Source organism: Streptopelia decaocto (genome assembly GCF_964273445.1).
Source record: "Streptopelia decaocto genome assembly, chromosome: 2".
NCBI lineage: Eukaryota > Metazoa > Chordata > Aves > Columbiformes > Columbidae > Streptopelia > Streptopelia decaocto.
In genome coordinates, this window is record NC_138655.1 from 97197818 (window position 1) to 97221070 (window position 23253).

The 23253-nt window shown below is 38.7% G+C and overlaps 1 long non-coding RNA gene across 1 annotated transcript in view; it reads left to right on the top strand.

The window, feature by feature from the left end:
• The window catches only part of LOC309436041, a 249333-nt gene that overhangs the window by 10473 nt on the left and 215607 nt on the right, over window positions 1-23253 (top strand). The gene's annotated exons all lie outside the window — the stretch shown is intronic.

A 23253-nucleotide genomic window follows, 5' to 3' on the forward strand; every position in this document is an offset into this window, starting at 1 on the left:
CTCATCTGTTGCTAAAGGCGAGGAGCACCAACAGAGCACAGGATCGAGGCAGTCCCTCCAGTACGTGGCAGAGAAGGTCTGAAACTTCAGAGGGCACCTACCAGTGCATCTCAGAAATCACAAACTAAGCAAACAGATGCATTTGCTTGCAGGTTGTGTGTGTGTTTCCCTGTGAAGCAGGTTACTGTAGCTTTGTGGCCAGGTGAACATGAGGAGGTTGATCTGAGAAAAGAAGGGTTACTGCGTTTTCATAAAACACAAGTAAATAGCAACATGTTCTATCATCTCACAGTCTGAACATCAGAAGAAACTAGATTACCTCTTTCATTTTTCCAAGTATCCTGCTAAATTCAGTGTTTCAGATCTGAGAAATGGCAGCTTTGCAGCAGGTGAAGCTGGTGGAAGAACAGGAGCATTTTTCTGGCTCCTTTCAAATTGTGTGAGCATTTCAGTTCCTTTGGACTGTTTTTTACTTCTCTACCCGCTAGAAAGCAGAGCTGGTGATTATTTGCTTTAGTGTGACGATTCAATGAAGTTTTGTTCAAAATAATGTACCATTCTTTGACATCCTACTTTACTGCTCATAGCACTGGTGTATTTGTTGAGTGTCTCAGCATAGTTAGGTGAAGACATAAGAAATGTCTGCAGTCTTCAATGTGCCACATTGACCTTTTAATAAGATACTCACTGCTGTGTATGTAACTATGAACATTAGGGTTTTGTTCAACTAAAGGAGACATCTTCCTATGAACAGGTTGATTTAAAGTGCTGTTTTCCTGAGATGGCTTTACTTTTAGCTCCCTTAGCCATTTACTCATTCATTCATTTGCAATTATAAATTGCTAGTGAGACTCTTGTAGATAACACAAGAGTTGAAAAATTGTACCACAATGAGCGATTTCTTTCTGAATTTGCTTCTCACCTTGGATCTGCATTAAGATTTCAGACTTCCTTTAATTTTAACCATGAAAACAGAATATATTGCATTAATTTTATTAACATCAAAAAGCTTCAAATTGTTCATGTGTAGCTCTTAAAGTGCATAAAGCAGCAATTTAAGACTTTGAAATTCTTAACAGATGCTCAGCTATGTTCTCAGTATTTGAGCTTAAAGCAGAAAGAATTTAACTCAATTATAATAATGTAAACCTATCCTCTTTGCTTTGCATAATTAAATATTTTCATTTACATAGGACAGAAGTTTAACATTCCAAACAGGGTAGATAAGAAGAAGAAAAAGGCAGACAAAGGTACATCTTGGATGCATGCAGACTAGTAATGCACTTGCTGGTAATCTTACTGTGCTTATTATTAATATCTTTAACTAGAAATCCATATGCAAATTCTTGTGAATATGGATTGTATTTAATGTGTGATTTTTTTTTATTTTATTTTTTTATTTTAAAACTTTTTTTAGTTGTATGCATCTCCTGAAATACTCAGAAGTACATTAGAACTGGGGCAGGAATAAAGTAACCTTGGTATCTTATTTTAATTCTTGTTTTAATGTATCAATTAGAGGAAGAAGTCTGGGGAAGATTAAGGGTTCCCTTTATTTGTTTGGCCGACTTCTGTGGACTCAGGAGATGGCTTGAGCATTCCTGTGTGGAACACTGCAATCCCGTGTGTCTCTGGTTTACAACTGGCATAGGAAAAATGAAGCTGGGGCAATTTTACTATAAATTTGAGTAATGCTGTCTATTAGATTCACCAGCCTGTTATCACAGTAGTACCTCTGTGGTGTAATGTGAAGCATCAGGAATTTTGAGACCTACAGAATAGCTGCAAGAATTGCTTATCTTTAAACTACTGCTGTTTGTCATGTCCATACCAGCAAAATGTAACGGACTGAAAGCAGTCTCTGCTATGTTTCTAAACAAATTTAGTGCAACTTTCATTGGCTAGTTCAATGTCACACTTGAATCTTCCTGGAAGTGGGAGGACCAGTGATGTTCCCCTAAAATAAAAGGAAACACTTCTAATTCTTGTTTTCTGAAGTTCTTATACTATGTAGTATATTACAGACTACACCAACCAACATGTGACATGATTAAACAAAACTGTGTTAAAAAAAAAAAAAAAAGGGAGAGAGAGAAAAATGCCAGTGTTGTTTTGCATGTTTTAGTGCCTTTCCTTTGACTTCTTTTTGTTTGCCTGCCTGGTGAAGTTTGAGAGTATGTGTTTTGATTTGGTTGAATGTCATACATCAAAGCAGTTTTGGAGGTTTGTGTGTGGTGGGTTTTTTTGTTGTTGTTGTTGTTTGTTTGTTTGATATTTGTTACATGCTTCAAACCTCAAATTCTAAATGGCAATACATAAGATATATACAAAATTATATACATTAGAATTAAGAGGTTTTTTTTTTTTTTTGACAAAGCTTGGATTACATTAAACACTATTTTAACGTACGGATTTTAGAACATTTATCAAAGCATTGTGGGTGGGGAGAAGGTCAGGGGAGGGGAGAGAGAGTACAGCGATGACCTTGGAGGCAGTTGGTGTATTTATCTTTGACCTTTTATTCACATTTCCTGCAGGCATTCTTAGTTGATGAGCTTTGGGAAATTGTTTCAGTGGTACTTACCTTTCTGGGGGTTTTTATCAATTGTCTGGGTTTATTCCATTTGCAGTTTTCTAGTGCACTACAGAAACATTTGCCTTTTTTTTTTTTTTTTTGGCTTTTATTTTCTTTTCTTAGTCTTGTTTGATTGGGGTGAAGATAGGAGAGCAGGATGTAGATGGAAAAAGAATGAGAATTTAATTTCCAGTGTAGCAAAACTTCATAGCTTCTTCTGATAGTCATTATTTTAATGTAACGAGCGGCTGTTTGCTAAATACAAATCCAAGAGTGAGTGTAGGTTATTTGCTTAAAGAACAAGTGAAGCTGCAAGGATTTTGTTCATTTTCATATAATCCCGAAAGCCTGTAACAATATGTGTGCTCTTGTTTTGTATTTTTTTTTCTTACCTCTGACATTGATCATCAGGGAGTGACTTACATGTTCTAAAAAAGTCTTTGGGACCTCTGAGCACCTTAAAGATAGTTTTGCTGGTAGAAATGCAGCTGGAGCATGTGTGTGATGTTCTCTTCATTTCCATTACTGCTCTTTTGCTTTAGCTGTTGAGTATTTTGTCAGTCCTCTGTTCCATTCTTGCTTCATTAGACTTGCACTACATCTCTGAAGGGTGATGAGAAGTTTGCATTATGGAGTAGCTGCTTAGCTCAGGGAACTGTAGTATTCTCAAGATTTTTTAGGTGCTTTGATGCTTAGGAGAAAAGTGGGTTTGTTTTGGTTTATCTTTAGCGTATGTATTGCAGAATTGAGTATTTTAGTCAGATTAGGTAAGTTGTTTTTGTCTATGTGGAGTAAACATGATTCTGTGTTTTTGGTTCCTTAACTGGATGTTTTAGGTGTGTTGTCCTCCATCTGGTTTTCTGTGTTATCATATTATCTCTGGTTCTGTTTCTGTTCATTTACAACTGGATTTTACTATACTGAGACCTCTGAGGTGAGATAGGGAATTGTTTCAGTATATGAAGTTAGGCATTTATCTAACCGTGTGTATGAGGTAGGATTTGGTTTCTTTTGGTAGTAAAAATCCCGTACAGAGAGCTGTATGTAGAAGACGGGAAAATATCTCTCTTGCTTATTGGATCTTGTCCACAATTAGCTTACGCTATGTGCCTTAATTTAATGCAAAAGCAGTGTGTTGATGCCTTTCTCTCTCTCCATTTGTAATCTTGACATTGGCAAAGTAATTGTGTGCCAGTTTCTCATGTAAAAATAAACAAAAAATACCCCATATCTGACATTCTGAAAAAAATATTGGAATATTAGGTCTGGGAGTCCCCTGAGTATGTGGTATATGCACTTTTTCTCAGGTTTGTTTTTGTCCAAAGACTTAAGGAGTATCTATGCAGTTTCCGCTTCCCAAGTCATTAGTGATTTGTGGATGATTTGGTCCATGTTTAAGTATTTGCCTGCAATTGCTAGGGATTAGAATTCCTAGGTGTTTTAATAACAGGGATTGCTGTTGGAAACTTGAGTGAATAAGCAAGTCCTGATTTACATGCATTTAATTAGTCCTAATACCTGGGACTTGTTCCAGTAAAATCACACATCTAGGTGAGTGCCCAAGGTTTCCAATGAATTCTTATAATTTGGGTATTGAACTTTGAGGGCTGGAGACTGGAATCAGGGTATCATCCACATAAAACAGTTCTGTGAGACCTATTTTAATATTTGTTAGCATGTCTCAGACCATGGCTCTGGTTCTGCTAAAGGGCAGGTTGAGCAGACACTCATGCTCTGTTCTTGGTTGCCAGAAATATTGTGGATTTTTTTGAATGTGGTTTGAAAAACAAACCCCTCCACAGCAGTTTAATCCAATTGAGAGATAGTCAGTGTATCTCATTTTCCTAAAGACTCTGATGGGATAATCCCAGGTAACCTCATCGTAAGCTCTTTTCAGCATCTGGCAATACCACTGATGAGTGCTGTGATACTGCAGGTGACTTGATTAGTTGCTCTAGGTTGCCCGGTCCAGGCCTGGGTGCAATAAATCTAACCTGATATATTTTAATAATTTTGAGAGCAAACTTATTAATCTTCAAAAAGGGGTGGTAGTGGGGAAAGCTATGACATGGAATCTCTCTGTAGTGGGACTTTGGCTGCACACTGGAGGAGTGAACTGTCACTACAGTAGAGGAAGACCCAGTTAGGAAATAGTTAAATGGGATGGATGGCTCTCTGGGACTGTGATCCTTGGGATAACTAAAGTTGAAATTTATTTGGAACATGCTCAATTGATGGCACCTATCTACCTAACCATGGCTAGGTTGTAGTGAACACAGCTGTTTTTTGCATGGCTGTAGGAAATCAGCATCCTTTCCCTCAGTGCATCATGGGGTGGGTAAGAACATTTTCTTTGCTTTTAGCACTGCCTAAGCTTTCCTGTGTTGCTTCTGTAGCTGGGTTCTTTTTACTCTGTATTAAGAGATGCTTCTGAAATGCAAGGCAATGAAATCCCAAGACTGACCTTCCTTCCACCCTAGCTGTGTAAATTAGAATGGGAATGTCATTTGGGGGTCTGTCGCTATAGAGTATCTGGGCCAGAGAGTGTTTTTCTTTCCTGCCAGTGTGGTGGGAATTTGATTTCTTCCTTTGGTTCTAACAATTTGGTCCTAAGAGGTAATAGTCCTTCTTTGTGTATAACTTCTACCTGGGAGCAGTTTAATCATTATAGCAGGATTGTTAGTTTTGGGTTGGGTATTTTGGCAGGGTCTAGATCTCAACTTGTGGGCTTTGTAATCCTTGAAGGTCTCTGGCTTGCTATGAATGAAACCTACAAAGTCAGTACTGGGGAGGAGCAAGGGATCAAATGTCCCTATGTTTCCCTGTCCTTTGGGATGGGAAGTTTCAGTGAACATCTGCATTGGCTGAGGTTTGTATTGCCTACTCCATGATAATCTTTACACGGTTATTTATATCTACAGCTGCCCTGATGGTGTGAATATGAACATGCTATTTTGCCTACCTATAAAAAGAAGGATTTACAGTATTGGTAAGGAGGAAAAAGAGCTCATGGACTCGGGCAAACAAAGTTTTGTCTTTTGTAGGGGGAGAAAGAATAACAAATACATTAAAACCTTTTTTCTTTTTTTTTTTTTTTTAAATGGCACATCTGAGTGCAACAGTATGCATGATGACAATGTAATTGGTAGATCAGGAGCTTTATTTTAGGGGGTAAAAGTGGTTTGATTAAAGGCTGATATGCCTAAGATCCTCACTGAGCTGTTGTGGGTGCTTTAGGAAGGACATGAGAACAGGGCACGTTTCTATTTATACTTTGACAGTTTCCAGTGATTTATAGCTTGTGAGCCTTGGACTTGTCTGTGTGAAAGTGTCTTTGTAGTTAATAATCATCCGAGGATTTTTATTCCCATCGTTTTTTGAACCAATGGAGGCTGGTAATGTTCACCGCACCCAGTGGTGCTGAATTCCATGATGGACTTCGTCTGAAGAAATCTGCTTGTGTTTGGTTTGAACCTGCTATGAACTGGGTTTCTCCAAAGCCCTTCTGCTGTTGTAACAGGCAATGTAATTGTTTCCTGCTTGCCTTCTCCTGGCAGCTCGGGCCTTGCAGAGCTCTGCAGTCTCCCCTCAGTGGTCTGTTTGAAGAGGTTATGAGACTAGAGGAGCCGTCTCTTACCTTTGATTATTTCACCCTTTGTTTTTTGTTTTCTAGCTCTATTGTGTTCTGCTGAGAGAAGAAACCAGGTTTATGTAGTGATACAGCTCTTTTTGTTTTCTTCTGTGTGCATTTTATAATAATAATAATTGATAGCATCCTGTTTCCTTTTAATTTTCCTTTTAGACTGTTACAGAGAATTAAACCATCTATTAAAATTGTCTCTGTTGCCTCAAAACCTTGTTTCTTACTGGTAGGACTCACAGCTGCCTATGTAAAGGGAATGCGAGGTGTTTCTTATTATCCTCCCACTTTACATGTATGTGCTTTATTGCTTTGTATTCAATTTCACCTGTGACTTAAATGCTGTAGTCACTGAAGACACTGAAAACTTTTTTCAGAGGTTAAAGAAACACTTATCAGAATAAATCTGAAAAGCTGTAGCCAATTCTAGAGCTGTCCCAGATGACTGCAGGCCAAAGAAGAGCTGGAAGGGCTCATCCCTTTGGGGGTAAGATAGCAAGTACAGTAATCAGTAGAGTAGGGATGGTCTGTCCTCGTAGGCTAAAAATACAGAAGCAGGTTTGTTTTTTTTTTTTTTTTTTCCTGTATATAGTGTAACTAAATAAAAAGGAATATTGTTTACTACTTACTAAGTAGTATTGGTGGAACAGATGATTTCAAGCAATTCTTCTGATTATTGCATCGTTAGTATTTTGACAAGTATTTGTAGAAGAAACTTAGTGAGTGCCTTTTGCATGTTTACTACCACATTTTAATTTTTTTAAAATGTTATTTCTCTGACAGACATAGATTTATTTTTTGATCCAGGTAGTTTCACAGAAAAAATACAAAATAACTCTAATAATAAAGTCAGCCTAAATCTTTCATATAGATTATATATCTTGAGGATGAGAAAAAAAGAAAGCAACTAGATGCTTCAGGTGATTTGGAAAGAGCTAGTGGTGCTGTCCTAAAACTGTGCCAAAGACAAAGAAAATATCTTTTCTTCCCTCTTAGCTAAGCAAGATGTATAGGCACAGCACAGTAAGATGGAGGCTGCTGTCACCATGCCTGGATACAGACGTGACAGACAAGGAAGGGTTCAGGGATTAACAGGAGTTATGATGTATTGGCTGAGAGGAGAGAGGCATTTTGAACAGGGAGCACCTCCTTGTGTATTACAGATATTGGAAGTATTTTATTGTCAGATTTCAGTGTATGATTTGCAAATTGCATATGGACCCATGTGATATCTGGTAGTTGCAGATGTGTTTTGTATGATTTGTGACCAAATTAAAAAAAAAAAAATCCAACAAATTATATGTTGTATTCTGTTTAAAAGAGAAACTAAAGAACTGCACCTCTGGTTTGGTTAAATGTGGGCTTCAATAATTGAGGTACTTCAGAGAGTTATACAGAGCACAGCCCAGATAAGTATATTCCTATCCTGTGTTACTGATTTAACTATTTGTTCTAGGCAGGATTTTGATTAAAGGCATTTGAATTGTGATTCTTAAGATGTTAAACTTTTTGAAGAAGGGTTATAACAGTCACTTAGGATCAAAAGGGCAAGAGGAAGATCAGAGCTCTTCCAAACAGGTCCCAGAGGAATGGGCTGGCTGAGTAAGCTGTTAATTCTTCTTGCATATCCCAGAAGTAAAACATAAATCATGCCACAGAGCTCATCTTGATTGTACAGGGAAAAATCGAGCCCTTTAAGCACAGTAGGCATGATTTAGTTAAATTGGTGTTACTAATAATGCTTTTTGCCTGTAGAGATGGTATAGCTGATGATAATGTGTACAAATGGTCTTTTAAGTTCAGTCACCTTGAGTTTCAGGCACTATGGATTTAAATATGTAATAACTAGCCTTCAATAGCCACATCTAATGGATTGGTGCATCTATGTCAGAATTATAATAGAAAGTACCTATTCAAAAGGATGTGGAATCAGATTGATCTATATTAGTTATGTTAAATTATTGAACAGCATCAACAGTGCATGGTCGTCACCCACTGGCATTCTTTTCAAGAAGAAATGGCAGAAGAAAGTCTGTCTGCACGGTTAGAAACTGGTATCAGTCACCAGGTGCTTGTAAATGTGTAAGGAGAAAGTAAGGCAAAACAAAAATCCAGTTCTTGGGTGTTTCCACTGCATCATGAAACTGGTGCTTTGCCTGGCTATAAATGGAAACTTTCGTTTCCAAGATCCAACATGAGGGTCTTTTAGGACTGTTTTGTTTGGTCTGTGTATCATTTCAGGAAAACAGGCATCACCTCTTCAAATCCTAAAACAACAGGAGGGAAAGAGCAGTTACTCGATTCAGCTATTTTGCCTAGGAAGGCCTTGAGGAATAACACTAACAAATTGAGAAAGGAAAAAGAGGGAACTAGTGGACTTCTGTTGTGTAGTACCAGTGATGCTGATCCTCCTATAGGAGGTGCAGGTGTCTGTTTATTGCACAGGGCATCTCAAAACTAAACACTGATTATCTGGTTAGAAGTGCTGGAAGCTGTCTGTCAGTGATGATGGTTGAGTATTTGTGTTTGGCTTGAGAAGACTGACATGGGGAACTATATGGACTTTGGCATGAACTTTTCAGAATTAGTTATGTTTTGTGGTGCTAATAGAGCAGGGTGTCTGGTATTTCTTTTCTATCAAGCAGGTTCTTGAATGCAAGCCCTCAGTCCTCTGTAGAACACCCCTTAGTTTGGGTGAGTGAGGTTGCAATGCCCCCACAGGTGTCATCCTCTGGCACCTGCTTTGCAAAACCCATGTGTCTAGTTTATTTGGCATGAACTGCAAAACTGGGCTTATTTGTAAAGAAATTTGTTGAGTATCAGCAATCATTCACACAGGTATTTAGTTTCTATGTTTTCTATTCACTGTTCAGTAGCCTCCAATAAAAAGGGGCAGAACTTGGCAAGGGGAGCAAAATCTGTTTGGCTCATGTTACACTGTGGTTTGGGTTGCTAGAAAATTGCTTCTGTTTTAAGTTGATGGATTTTGGAAGAACAGCTTATCTGTGCTTGTTGTGCTGTTTTTTTTCCTTCCCCACCCCCCTGATGTCAAAATGGAAGAGTAAGACACAAACACACGGGCCTTTTGCCATAGCACTTGGCTCTGGGTGTAAATGGCTGTATCTGTGCTGGGGGTCTGCCTGAGAGAAGTGGCTGCATACAAAATTCTTGTTAGGGAAAGTGATGGATGGCTCTGCTGCAAGCTGCCCTTTCCCCTTTGGAGAGAGCCTGGGAAGGTTGAGGGCTTCTGGGAAGCTGTCAGCACTTGATAGCTGAACAGAAACCTCTGTGTGCCGGATCACTAGAGCAAAGCTGAAAGAAGAAAATGAAAATAATCTAGAGCCCTGCCTGTTCAAATGGTACCTGCTAAACTTGCTGAAATGCAGGTAGTACCAAACATGTCTGATGAATCGGGTCTTGTCCGTGGTATCAGATGGGAGTTAAATATTGCATAAATATCAGATTTATTAAAAGCTCTTTTCTTGTTCAGTGAATATTAAAGAATGATTCCTCTTGTGTTGAATAAAGGATAATCTGTTGATAACAGTCTTTTTGAATCCAAAGATATCAGGACTGCATTTTGAATGGCAGTGTTTCCCAAGAAACAGATCAGTTGGTAGAATAATCTTTTTTCTGATTTCTCTTCAGTGAAGAAATGCAGAGATATTAGTTGAGCATTTTTTTTTAAAAAGGTATTTCTTGACAGAGTCATAGTTCATTTCTCTATCCAGTTAAAAGTACCTAGTGGAGATTTATGTAGGTCTTGAAAAATAGAGTACTTTTAAAGGAGTCTAAATCAGAAGTTTATTTTTGATAATCGTGACATACTGAATGATGTGTTCTGGTCCAATGCTTTAACGCGTACATCACTGTGCTATCTCAATAAGTGACCATACTTTCATTACTAGCTCTGTTTTTGTATTCATACAATGCTTTATTTCTCAACTTTGTAGTTAATGCTTAAATAATCTAGTAGGGTATTTCTACATGTCATTCCTTTCCCTTGTCTGAGAAGAACAATGTACTTTGAAAGCAAGCCCATTTATATTGAAATGAAGTCTATCCTGTTTCCAGCATTAGTCTACATCTAGGCGGAGCCTTTACATATTGACATGTGTCTGAGATCAGAAATTATGACATGATGCTATTAAGTTTATATGTCTACAGCTAGATTTGGCACTTAAGCAGAGATCTTTCTTCTTTGCTATGTATGAATAATAAAATAGATCTTCTGGTATATAATAACTCTTGGGCAAAAAAAAAAGTATTTCTGGATTATTTAGAAATGCATTAATTTACTTGAAGTGAAAGTAATGTAATTGTAAATGGGGTTATTTAAGCTATTTAGAAGATGAGTCAGTTTTCTGGTTCCAAGTGTTGCCTAACAAAGTTACCTAGCTCAAACTGAGAAACTTGATCTAAATTTTGCAGTGTTTATTGTGTGCTCTTCGTTCTTCTTATGTGATGGGAAGAATTCCTCGGTAGAAGGAGAAGAAATGTTTTAGCTCAGAGTTTGAAGGAGGAGTCAGTTCTTTTATTAAAAATAGCTGTCCTTTCATGTGCTTTCCCCTTGCCACAGAAGTCCTGCTGGCACCTACTGCTGTTCCACAAAAGGAGGAGGCTTTTTTTTTTTTTTTTTTTTTTTTTTTTTAAATCACAGCGTGATGATTTCAGTCCTGGTACAACTGGAAGATCTCCTAACTGCTTTTTTAACTGAAAGAGCTGGGGGTGGCTGGGCTGGCAGAGGAGTGAAGGTGCCGAGCTGTGTGGTGCACATGGGTGCTGTCCTGGGGAGCTTTTGGAGCTGCTGCCACCCCCAAGGTTGGCCTGTGCCAGGCCCTACACCTCGTTCCATGGTGGGAGTGGGGTCAGGATGAGTTTGCCAGCGTTTCGTGTGCTATCTGATCTGTCGCACAAGGCTTTAGGGCTGCCCTGCTCGCCTTTTGAGTCCCATCGCTGCACTGTGCCCCACTGCAGGGCGCAGCACAAGTGTAGTGAAAGCCTGGTCTGGGGGAGATTAAAGATGGACAAGTACCCGTGTGGGCAATGGCTGGAGAAGAGCAGATCCCTGCTCCACATCTTCTGTTTCCTTGCTGAAACATGAGCTGTATGACCTAGAAAACAAATGTGCTTCTCATTCTCTCGATCTGGTGATTTGATTTTTTGTGGTGGATTAGCTGCAAGCCTGGTTTTACTACATCTACAGACAAATAAGGTTATATACACAATATACATTGTCTGTAGTGGAAATGGTGTCAATGGAGTATTTCAGTGTTAGGAGTGAAGTCAAGATATTGTGTTTGTGCTGTTATGGAGATATGGTTGGGATGGCATTAGCTACTCTGGGTTCACCTTCTCTAGTTTGTGAATGCAGATACTCCGTGTTTTTGTTACTTCCACTAGTTTTGTGTTCACTTGTTTTGTGTTTGCCAGCGTAAAATCGATAAAATGGCAGTTTTGTTTCAATTACTGTCACTTTAGGAAAATATTTGTGCATTAAAAAAAGGCTAAATTGGCATAGGAGTAGGAAGAAATCTTAAGGAAAGAAACAGGATGAGGAATTGTTGGTAATTCAGTTCCAAGGTTTGTGTGTTATTTGGTTGGGTAGGCTTCACTCCTTCCTGTTTATTTTCGATATCTGAATGCACTAATAAAATCACAACAGTTGATTGTACGAATAGGGAGAACAAAACTGTAAAACATGTATTTACACTTCTATTTATAGATACAAATGAAATCTATTATTTACGAAGACCCCTTTCTGAAAGATCAAGGTGATGAAAATATTTTTGCTTTGAAAAAATATGTGATAGTTCAATATTTTATTGAAATAACTTTGGTTAAAAGCTGACTGGAGAGTAAGGCATGAGCTTATATAGGCCTGAGGAAATTACAGTCAGAAAAAAAAAAAAAAGTAGTAGTAAATTTACTGTTGAACTTAGGAGCTAAAATCAACTCACTGAGTGGTGGGAGGCTGCTGAATTAATGCATTTGACAAAGGTAGTCTGCTCATACAGGAGAAATATTTTTCTATTCATTTACTTCAGTATAGTAGTTAAGACCAAATTGGAAGAGAAGACAGGAGAGCTTGTTTTTCATCTTCTGGACTAAGGCAGCAGCAGATGTAGTAGGTGAAGATCTACTAATTTTAAACATTGTAGGGCATGGTCACCAGCAGAGTCAATCATATCCGCTACATATAAATAGATTTTCTGGCAAAGTACTGGGTTATTGTGAACATAATTAATTTCAAATGAAAATATCTTGAAGGTCACTAATATAAGAGTTACTTTTCTTCTTATAGAAAATAAAGTAGTATAAATACAAAGCAAGCTTTTTTGTGGGGTGTGGGTTTTTTTTTTGGTTTGTTTTTTTTTTTTGGCTTTTTTTTTGTTTTTTTTTTTTTGGTGTTTTTTTTTTTTTTTTTAGATTGATGTAAATGGGGATTAAAACTTTTGTTTTTAAGCCCCTTGACCAAGGTAGGAGTCTATGAAGGGTGTTTCCTCTTTATTTATTTTTATAAGTATTAGAAAAAATGAAATAAGGCTATAGATAAGCACTGTTTCTTTAATTCTCTTTAGCTGCATTTTATCCTCTCCTCCTTGAAGTTAGAGATCCATTTCAGTGTGTCTAGATATGAACAATATGTGTACTTTAACGTCTGTATTTTGCAATTTCTGTGGAAGCTTGTGAACTTAGTGGCATTAATAACAGAGTAGGAGTTAAGGATCCATCAAAATATTTGAAAGATATGAACATAATTTATTTCTCTTTGCTTAGAACTTTTTCCATTGGACAACACAGAAATGAATCTGGTGTCCAAGTTTTCATCTGAAGAATGAACACTTTCTGTGTGTGAGGGGGTTTCCTTTGCTTCCACTTTGTCAATAAAGAACTATGTTTTATCTATTATTTTCCATTAGTGGGGTATTTTCTTTTGAATGGCTGTTTAATTTTCTGTAGTTTAAGACCAGTAACAGTAAATAGAAAGTGAGAGTTTATAAGAAAACTTTTCTTTAGAAACAGAGGATTAAAAACTGATTTATCCCAACAAAACCCCGAGATGGTTTCTTTTTCTGTCTTCTATTTTCCTCTTTTTCCCTTCCCTTCACAACCTAAAAGGTCAAACAAAAGCAAACCCTCCCCCCAATCTCAGCTGAGAAGAGAAAACCTATATAACTTAATTTCTGAATCCTTTGCCTTGCTGCATGCTGGTAGATCTGTCCATGCAGTGAGGAGAAATATCAAGACCTTAATTTTAGCGAAGTATTTAAATGTGTGGTTACATTCATTCCCCCTAAGGCCAATACTGAAGTCTAGATTTTGTTCTGAATAAAATGCACTTTCCTGAATTGGAGTGTGGGATGCAAAGTATCTGGCATTAGTCATAGCCAGTAGATGGATGTGCACTCTGTCCAGAAATTGTATTTCTGATACTCTGCTGATTGCAAATGTGATTCCAATAGTTTGCTATATATTTAGGTATTCTGCACAGCTCAAAGAAGGGAGGAAGGTAGTAATTCAAAAGAAAAAGGACCAAAAAGAATTTTCTTTTGAACAGAGACAACAGTAAGTCAGAAGGCTAGTAAATCTGATGGTATTGGTGTTTAGTCATATTCTTACGTGAGTCTGGATATGTTAAAATGTTTCAATGCAGTTGAAATGATAAAAATAGTTGTTGCTGGCAAGTTAAACTGAAAACGTCAAGTTGCTTTTCAGGTGTCAAATTGCTCCTCAGTTTATTTTTTTCTATATCACAAAGAAAAAGTGAGAACCAGAGTAGGTTTAATGAAGCATGCAATAATCTACCAAGCACTCCTGCTTCTTGCGTCTCTGTAATACGAGTATGGCCTGTGATTAATACGGCTTCAAAACATGGTGCATTGTCATACCCTGGGCCTGTGCTTTCTGCATGGAAGGGTTTCCCTTCTGTGTTAGTAAGGAAGATGGTTGTATTTCATAGTTACTGGTAGTTGCTTTGGGCTCTTGGCAAGATATCCGGATAGCTTCTGCTCGGGTGATGTTTGAATGTGTCTGTTTCGCAAGAAAATATTTTGGCACCATATTATGTGTGGTTTGGTCCAGCGGAAGAGCATGTGGGATTTGTAGTCTTCAAATGGAAATGCTGTAGGAGTATTTATTTTAATCAATTTTTAAACATGCATCATGGCTTGGCTAAAAATACCTGCCTACTTCAGCAGAGTGAAGACAAGTGCTGTAAATATAAACGTAGGTGGTGTGAATAACTGAGAACTGGGTAGTGTTTGCTGTAGGCTTCTAGGGACTGTTTTTTGAGAAAGAATAAAAGTTGTATGTGAACAACAGGCCATAGAACTGAATTTTTATTGATATGTATATAAACAGTTGGATTTGGAATGTAAAATGATAACGGAGCAACACTGTTTTATGCATTATCTTGGATAAGGTCAGGAGCACTAACTGCATGGTTCAGATCTGACTCATTCTGTTTGGTTGTGCTGAATGTGATGAAACTACAAAGACAATTTTAAAACACGTGGCTACAAATAACTTGTCAGTGTTCGGTGATGCAGAGTCCACATAAATCTCTACATCTGGAATGTGTGAACCCATGAATATGTCCTATTAATTATGCTGTTTGACATTTCTAAAGCTAAATAAGAATAATGGTTAGTTATGAATCATATCTTGCCATGCTGAAATGCCAGCCTTCATTTTATTGCAATAGAGATTAAGGCCAGCAGAGTAGTAGTTATTCTCAGCATCAGAATTTTTGCTACTGTCAAACTGCTGATGCAGCATTTGCTTAATATAAATGAACCTTTGCACCTTTATAAAGTACTTTAAATCTAGAAAAAATTATGCCTTATCAAAAGGTTAATCCTGACAAATTGTTGTAAATTATCCCCTGTCTGTGCAGTCCAGGTGCAGTGAAACCAATTCTCTGCCGTACAGTCCAGTGCCTGTTTTGGAAGATTGGGGAGCATCGTTACAGCTGCTAGTGGCTCTGGGGTGGTTGGCAGGAGCAGCTGGGAGCTGATCATGCAGCACTCTTGCTGGGTCAAGTCTTTGAGTCCCAGTTACGCATGGCATAACAAGTTTCGTTTCTGCTGCCCAGCATTTTGGATGAATTGCATACAGGCCTTACTCCAGCAAGTATGGAAAATACGTGCTTGAATAACACCAAACTTCAGTGGCATGGAAATGTTTCAATTAATCAGGGCCTCAGGTTTGTGGTGTGTGCGGGGTTTGTTTGTTTTTGTAGGGTAGCATCCACTTTCTGTCTGTGGTGCTGCATTCTTAGTCCCACTGTTAATATAGCATGGGGAAAAAAACCCTCTCTGAAGCAGTGAGTATTGGGTAACCCTGCACCACCACAAAAAAATCCAGTTTCAGATGTTTAGGTGCTGTGTGTTTAACACACCTCATAGCTTACATTTAAGGAAGTTCATGAACTCTAATACCTGTCACTTCCTTTTATTTCTGTTTTGACTGAAAAATATGAAGAAGTCTAACTGAAAGCTAGGTTTTTAATCACAGCGTAAATTTATGCAAAGGTGCAGGCTTATAACTGTATAACTACTGCATCTGCGTTAATATTTTGTAATTTCTATCACAACATATAGAATGAAGTATTTGTGTAAGTATGTGATGGGGTACATCACATTGAGGAAAGCTTCTGGAAATTGTTGTTTTTATGGTATCTACCACGTAAGGGCATGCAAGCCTTCTGTGCAGGATGCTGTTTTCCTCCATGTTGTATAAGCAGCTGCTGGGTTCCTGTGCAATGAAATAGGTTAACAAGTATCTTCTACCTGGTCACTGTCCTGCACCTTATGTTAATAAGTATTAAATAACTATTAAACAAGGATACCTACTCTGGAACATTGCAACAGAGAATACTTTTGGTGTTGTTAATAACACCTTTTGCAAGTGTGAGACTTGCTTGTTGTATAGCTCAGAAGTGCAGATATTCACTGTCTGAGAAATACCGTGTTTGGTTTTTTTTTTTTTCCTCCTCTTTTTGAGGCAAGAAAGGTGCATGTAAAAGGCGTGTTATGTTTTGATAGAAGCTTTAACATTTTGCAATTGATAGGCTCCAGAGTGTGCCCAGCACAGGTCTGCAGTACTAGATCACACCAACTGAGCTGTGGCCTCCATTTTCCTCTAAAATAGGCCCCTTTGAAGTGAGCGTGGGGGTCACTAGAGAAACAGTTAAGCCCCCATTTTCCACCTTCCCTAAGAACTCCTTACCCACCCACTGACACGGTTTGCTTTTGTGGGGGGTGTTGTATTGCTGAAGCGGTGCCAGGCTGCAGAAGAGAGAGCAAAAGGGCACCCCTGTCATGGCACAGGCCTGTGCTCAGCGGGGCTCATGGGGCCAAGGCTGTTGTGAATTCCTCCTCTTCTCAGTCCAGCAACTATTTAAATATTTTTATCCAACAACGGTTTAAGCTTTTTGCTTTCTGAAGGTCTGGCTGGTGATGTCTGCCTTCTCTTTTGCTATACCTTTTTTTTTCTTTCCCACCCCTTCCTCTTGGTTGAAGTCCTCTCTCTTTTACCTCCCATTGTATCTGCCCAATTCCATAAATTTTTCTCCTGAATTCCTATTCCTTCCCCACAAAAAGCCCCTTATTCTCAGAGGGGAGTGCTTTTTTGCCTGGCCTCTGGACAGCTGTTCTATTCAAAACCTCTCCCCTAGAGTAAGAGGCATCCCACAATTCCTTGCTTTTTTTCTTTGCCATGTTAAAAAGCTGAAAGAATGTTTAACAAAGACCTACAATTTGTGAGGGAGGTTAAATGTGAGTGTGACTTAATAGTTTCAGAAAACTGCTGAATAATACAACCTTTTAAAGAACCTTTTTGAAAGCTTTTTCCCTGTTTGTAACCAGCTGATAAAGCAATAAACTTGCAGAATTTGATACAAATATCTTTGTACCTCAGTGGTGCATCTTCTGTTTTAACTATTTAATATTTCAAACAATCAAAAATATTTTATTTTGGCTAACACAAGGTGTCATGAAATAAAGCACGTATTTCGTGCTGGGGGTTGATCATGGATAGGTGATTAATGGATTGTATTGTGTGTTTCCAAGATTTTGTAGTCAGCAGTGTTATGCAAACGTGAATTGAGGACAACACGTTTGTAAAAATTTGGGGGTTGTTAGTTGTATTTATCCCTTAAAACCATTACTGTTTCTTTTAAAGGTCTGTGCATGTTTGATGAACACTGTTTTGATAATGGGAGGCATGGGGAAGGATGGGGTGGATTTAGATCATAATCTGAACAAGTTTGTTACAGAATGGTGTGCTGAAATTGGTGTTTTAAAGCAACAGAATCAAGTTAAAATTAGATTTTTTCCTCTATTTACATAACAAAACATTTTAACCTCCTCTCACTTGCAGTGTAGCTGTTATCCTAAAACAAGATGAGGAATAAAATACTTTCCTCTAAATTTTTGGCCAGTTTAAAGGGTGCCTTTGACAGCGTTTCCTATACATTGGGTCCTGCTGTGTTCTCACAGTGGTCACTTGCTTTGTTTTCTGTATAACAGACCTTTCAATGGTGGCTGGGAGCCTAGTGAAAAATGCTTCTGGTTTTGAAAGCATTTAATTTCAAGTACAAGCTTGCTTTATGGCTGCTTTCTGGGTCAAATCGTACAGGGGGATGAGACTGCCATTTTGAAATGTGTTTCTCAGCTCACAGTGGCCACCTTTCCCTGTCCCTGTGTCATGGCACATGCATGTACAAATACACTTTAGTTGACGTGAAGATCCCTTGCTCCTCTCCTTATACAGCTGCTGAGCCTGCTCCCTGTTTTACGAGATGCCTCTTACCCTCGCACACATACCCAGCATCTCTCGGTCTTGTACAGATGCCTGCCCTGAACCCTATAGATGTGCCTTTATCTGATCACATCTCTGAAGGAGCCATCTTGCTGCGTTTTCTCTCCGAGGGCCTGGAGGGGGGGACGGCCACTGCAGACCCTTTGTCGGGTCGGCCATATGCATATGAAAGGGCCTTTCAAGATGCATTTGCACTGACCGTTGCTCTATTGTCACTGATTCATGTAATGAAGAGTCCCTAGGTATTCGTTAACGCACATTGTTTCGTTTCTTGTGCAGAATTCTTAGCTGCTGCTATTTCCATGGAATAAACGATATACAGAGAATAATATGTATACACACACACACACATATATATATATATATATATATATTTTTACCAAACAGTTAATGTACAGAAAAGCCCTAAATCAGAGTGCACAGAATCGTGCAAAATATTCATGGTGAAATTATGCATACTTAAAACTGGTGTTGTTGCGGTGGTTATTTTTTCCACTGGTCGTGAAGCAAGTGTTTCAATTAAAGTCAGTCTTTTCTGGTCATAAGTCCTATTTGTTTTGCTGGTCTCTGGTGTATTTGCAGGGACATGTCTTACATCACATAATTTCTTTGAGTAAGCTTGTTGAGCAATTTTGCAAATCCAGCCCGAGGTATTTTGTTTTATTATTGCAAGGTAGTATGAGAAGCCATGTTTTAACTGTTGCTAAGGTTTTAAGTGTATTAGAACTCATTTCTGTGATGGTTATGTGGATGTTCCCATTGTGTCAGTTGTAGCTTGAGAAACCACACCAGCAGCCTGATCTAGAGGCTCAGAAGGAGCTTTGTGAAAGATGACATTTGACTACCAGATGCATTGAAAACCAGAACTGCTGAGCATTACCCCATCTGCTTTGAGTAGAGCAGCAGGGGTTTTTAATGCCTTTGTATTCATTATATGGGGGGAGTAGCTACATATTTAATACAGGTCCTCATTAATTTTATGTAGTCCACTAGAGTTCTCTAGTGTAAGTATGAGGAAATAAAACTTATAATGATATGTTCTGTTCTCTCAGCCTGGATTTGTTTCACAGGATCCTCTCCAGGGTTTTCTGGGTTCCTCCCTGCATCTCCTCACACTTTTTTTTTTTTTTCTTTCCCATCCTCTCTCTCTCCTCTCCAATAGTCTGACCTTGACCAAAGCTCCTGTGGTAATAGGAAGCCTTCAGGAAACATATAATTGTTACTTTACCTGTGCAACAAGGACATGGATGTCAGGCAGGGGATTGGAGGCACCAGGCAACTCAGTGAAATTATATTTGTGCTGTGTTTCTTGTGAGTGTATGGCCAGCTGGTGCTGGGTTGGCTGCTGCTGGAATAGCAGGGGATGTGAAAAATAAGACCTTGCTTTCTACAGTGCCTGGGGAGTATCTATCCTCTTGGGCTTGCAGTCTCTGCAGGGCAGCTGTCACCTCTTCAGTGAGTGCCAGATTTCCATGGTTTGAAGGAGTAGCGATCAGTAAGTTCCTAATATCCTTAGAGGGCTTTGGAAAAGTGTGTGAATAGCCCCCAAAGGCTTGACAGCAGCCTCCAACATGCAGATGCAATTCTTACCACCTCATTTTTTGATCCATGACAAAGTCTTTCAGGTTCCAAGGTGTCGGCACTGGTGGTGCTGTAGCGTGGCATTCACACACTTACGGTGTTAGTCACTTCTAGAGTCACAGGAATGAAAGAAACAGACGCAGAGCCTGATGCAAGAAGATAGATACTCTTGAATTTTTTTTATTTTTTTTATTTTTTTTTATTCAGAACTCCAGGATGTGTGTCTCAAATATTGATTTGAAGTCCTAAATAATTTGTGTGATAGCTGAAGATCTTGTAGCCATTTATCACATATTTTTTTTTTTCCTCATTGCTCAGTGCCTGCGGAGATTGCTGTCACTGAGGCAGCAAAAGTATTTCCTCTGTGAAAAGCTTGAGTTTGAAGCCTTTGGGTAGGATGCCAGAGTCAGGTTGTGAATTGTTGTTTAATCTTCATTCCTGAACTCTACTAGCAGCTGAGGAAGAGGAGAAGGGGCGTGCTGGCTCCCAGAACTCACTGGACCAAGACCCATCCAACGCTTCCCTATAAGATGCTGACCAGCTCTCATTCTGTGCATCTCCTGACTTGGATGTATGATGGTAGAGATACCAATATTGCAAAGCCCTGGTGTTGAAGAAAAAATCTTGACTGCTTTTCACCTCCCACTTTGGATGGTACCTGCAGAAGAAAGGCTGTTTTTCAGTAGCATGCCTACTGGCATGTGATCATTTGTTAGTGTAGACTGGCAGGGCAAAAACTGTAGATAACCAGTTTTTAAAGTGAGGTACCAAAAAATAAGTTGGTTTTATGTGCTGTTACGTTAAAAACGCCATTGATAGCATTTTCTGTAAGGTGAATCAATATAAAATCCAGGTAATTATTACCCATCCTAGGACTTAGCATCTTGACGCCCTCTTTGATAGTTTAAATTAATATGCTGAAGGTGAACATGGCAAGGGTGCACGAGTTCTCTTCTGCCAGCTCAGATACACAGATGGCCGTCCTTGGGCAGGAGTGGGATGGGCGAGGACCGTGTCCTACCCCCTGGCAGAAAACTGCTGCCTCTTCCTTGTCATAGTCTTCATTTATTGCTATAAACCTCTTCCTCTCCTCTCCTTTATAGGGAGAGACAAGCTTTCAGGCTTCGTCTGCCGAATGATTGTACTGATTTTTTTAGTAAGACAACTTATGTGAGCAGTGCTGCTTGTCTGCAGATGTCATAAAATATTATTAAAGTAAGAGAGGAAAAAAAAACCCAGGGAGGAAATACCATGAGTTGAACTCTGTCTACACACAAGCAGTGTGCAAAGGTGTTAAAGAAAATTGCACCAAAGTAACGTTAAAGTGCTAGGCAAATGAAACAGGCTGTGATCTTCAGCAGCCTTTAACGGGGGCTAACTTGAAAATTAGGCATAGAATAAGTTTACCCTAAGGTGAGCCTTTGGTTTCTGTGCATACTGTGGAATGGGTATTTACATTTCATAATTCCCTTGTTATTCCTTTGTTTACATTTACATTCCCTTGTTTTGTGAATATAGGTCACAACCGTAGACTATTTTGGACTGCTTTTAAAAATGAAAAATTCATTACAAACCTTGATAAAAATGTCTCCCTGTGTAGTGAGCATTATTGGTAATAAGTGGGAAAAAACAAACAAGCAAACTTCAATGCCTTTTCTAGGGGGAGAAGTTATCCTTCTATACTGGGAGGAAAATAGAGCATTAGATGAATTTTATAAGATCTTTATTGTGTCCAATGTCTTTAAATCTATGAAGCGGGTTGGCTGGAGTGCAAGTCACTCCATTAAAGAAATGTCAAGTGTAATTTTGGAAGAGATATGTTTTAAAACAATACATGCATAAAAAATAGCATAAGGAATTTGCCTCTGGGCTGCTGTGAGGGCGACACATTAATTGTCACAGATGAAGGGGTAGGCCCCCCTCAGAGCTCATGATTTCACTGTTCATGATTTATTAGTCTTGCCACTCATTAGAGGGGGACACATGTGCTATTCTCATAGCATTTAAAAGATAGCCTGTTTTAGCTAAGTAATTCAGCAACAAACATGTAACTTTATAAGATGTACTGGTACTTTCATATTATTTTTCCCAAAATGTGCTTTCATGTTGTTTTCAATTGAGCAGGCGTTACAGCTTAGTTTTTGGTTTTCTCTCATATATATATATATATATATATAAATTTAATTAATTAGTTTAATTTTTTTTTTAAAGAACCATTGCTTTATGATAAATATTGATTCCCCCCGCCCCCGTCAGGATGTACCAAAATGCAGACAGTTAAACCAGTGGTTCTTGTGTAGTACCTAATAAATCATATCTTGTCTATTTTCTCCTTTATACTTCCTGTTCAGTTTATTCAATTCAGCTCTGTCATGAGATCAGCTAGATGCTGCTGTTGCAGCAAAAGCAAGGCGGTGATGCTGTGGCAAGTACTCCCCCTTCCCCTCAAGTGTTTATCGCAGCTCAGTTGCTTTCTCTGCCAGTATTCATCTTGGTCTGCAAACTGCTATTTTTTTTTTTTTTTTTTTGGTGCGTGAGCATTCTTTGCTTTTTAGCTGAGAAATTCCACTCTTGTCCTGATGGTCATGATGACCCTAACATGTGAGTTTAACTACAGGAAGAACAAGTGATTTTGTATAAGAAACAGAAATGAAGGTCTTCCACATGGCCTTTCTCTCCAAGCCTTGAAAATAACTGCCTGGACCTATTTCCCTGCCTGGACATATTTTTCTGTCCACATTCTACCATTATAGCAGAATGCATTGGATTTTAGATCTATAGGGCACTAAAAAAAACACAGCAGAAGAACATAAGCATAATAATCTTTTAGTCCTGGTATGACTTTGGTCACTGTGCTGCTTCCAAAACAAAACTTCCTGAGTTTTTCTTGTTGCTGTAAGATGTTCTTGTTTGGTAATGTGCTGACCAGGGATGTCACATGATTTTTTTGCTCATAAGATTGAAATGCTTTTGTTAATCCTTTACACAAATTCTTTTCACTACATCACCAGACTTGGAGTCCATGAAGATTGTGGTAGTTTTTCAGAAATTACTGATCTCTGAAAGACATGTAATACTAACTTTGCTCCTTCTGAAGGCACTGAAGTGCATCTGAAATATCCTTCTATATAATATTGATTTTTATATATACTGAATGACAATCCAATTCATCAGCTCTAGAAGCAGAGCCAAATTTTTGGTGTGTTTTTTTTTTTTTAATTAAAAAAATCACACCAAGGATTCTAAATATCATCACCTGGTTTACCTGGTGATCTCATGCTACTGCAAAAATGTGAGCATCTCTTGGCTTGTATGGTTGCGCATGTGTGTGGGAAATACCTCATGAACAGGTTGCCTGGCTGAATTGTGAACAGCAGTGCAGCAGATGATGTTGAGGACTTGGCCTGCAGCACTGTTCCTCTGCCCTGGGCCTGGGAACAGCTTGTAAGCATCTGCAGAAGAGGGGGAAGGCCTGGCTGGGGGATGTGTGCCAGAGCCAGAGGACCAAGATTAGATGATCTCTTACTATTGGGATAAAAAGAATTGGGAGGACATAGGGGAGTAGCATGTCTTTTAGAGCTTTGAATGCCTGTCTTTTCTGGAGTGCTGGCTACTTTTTATGCCTGAAGGT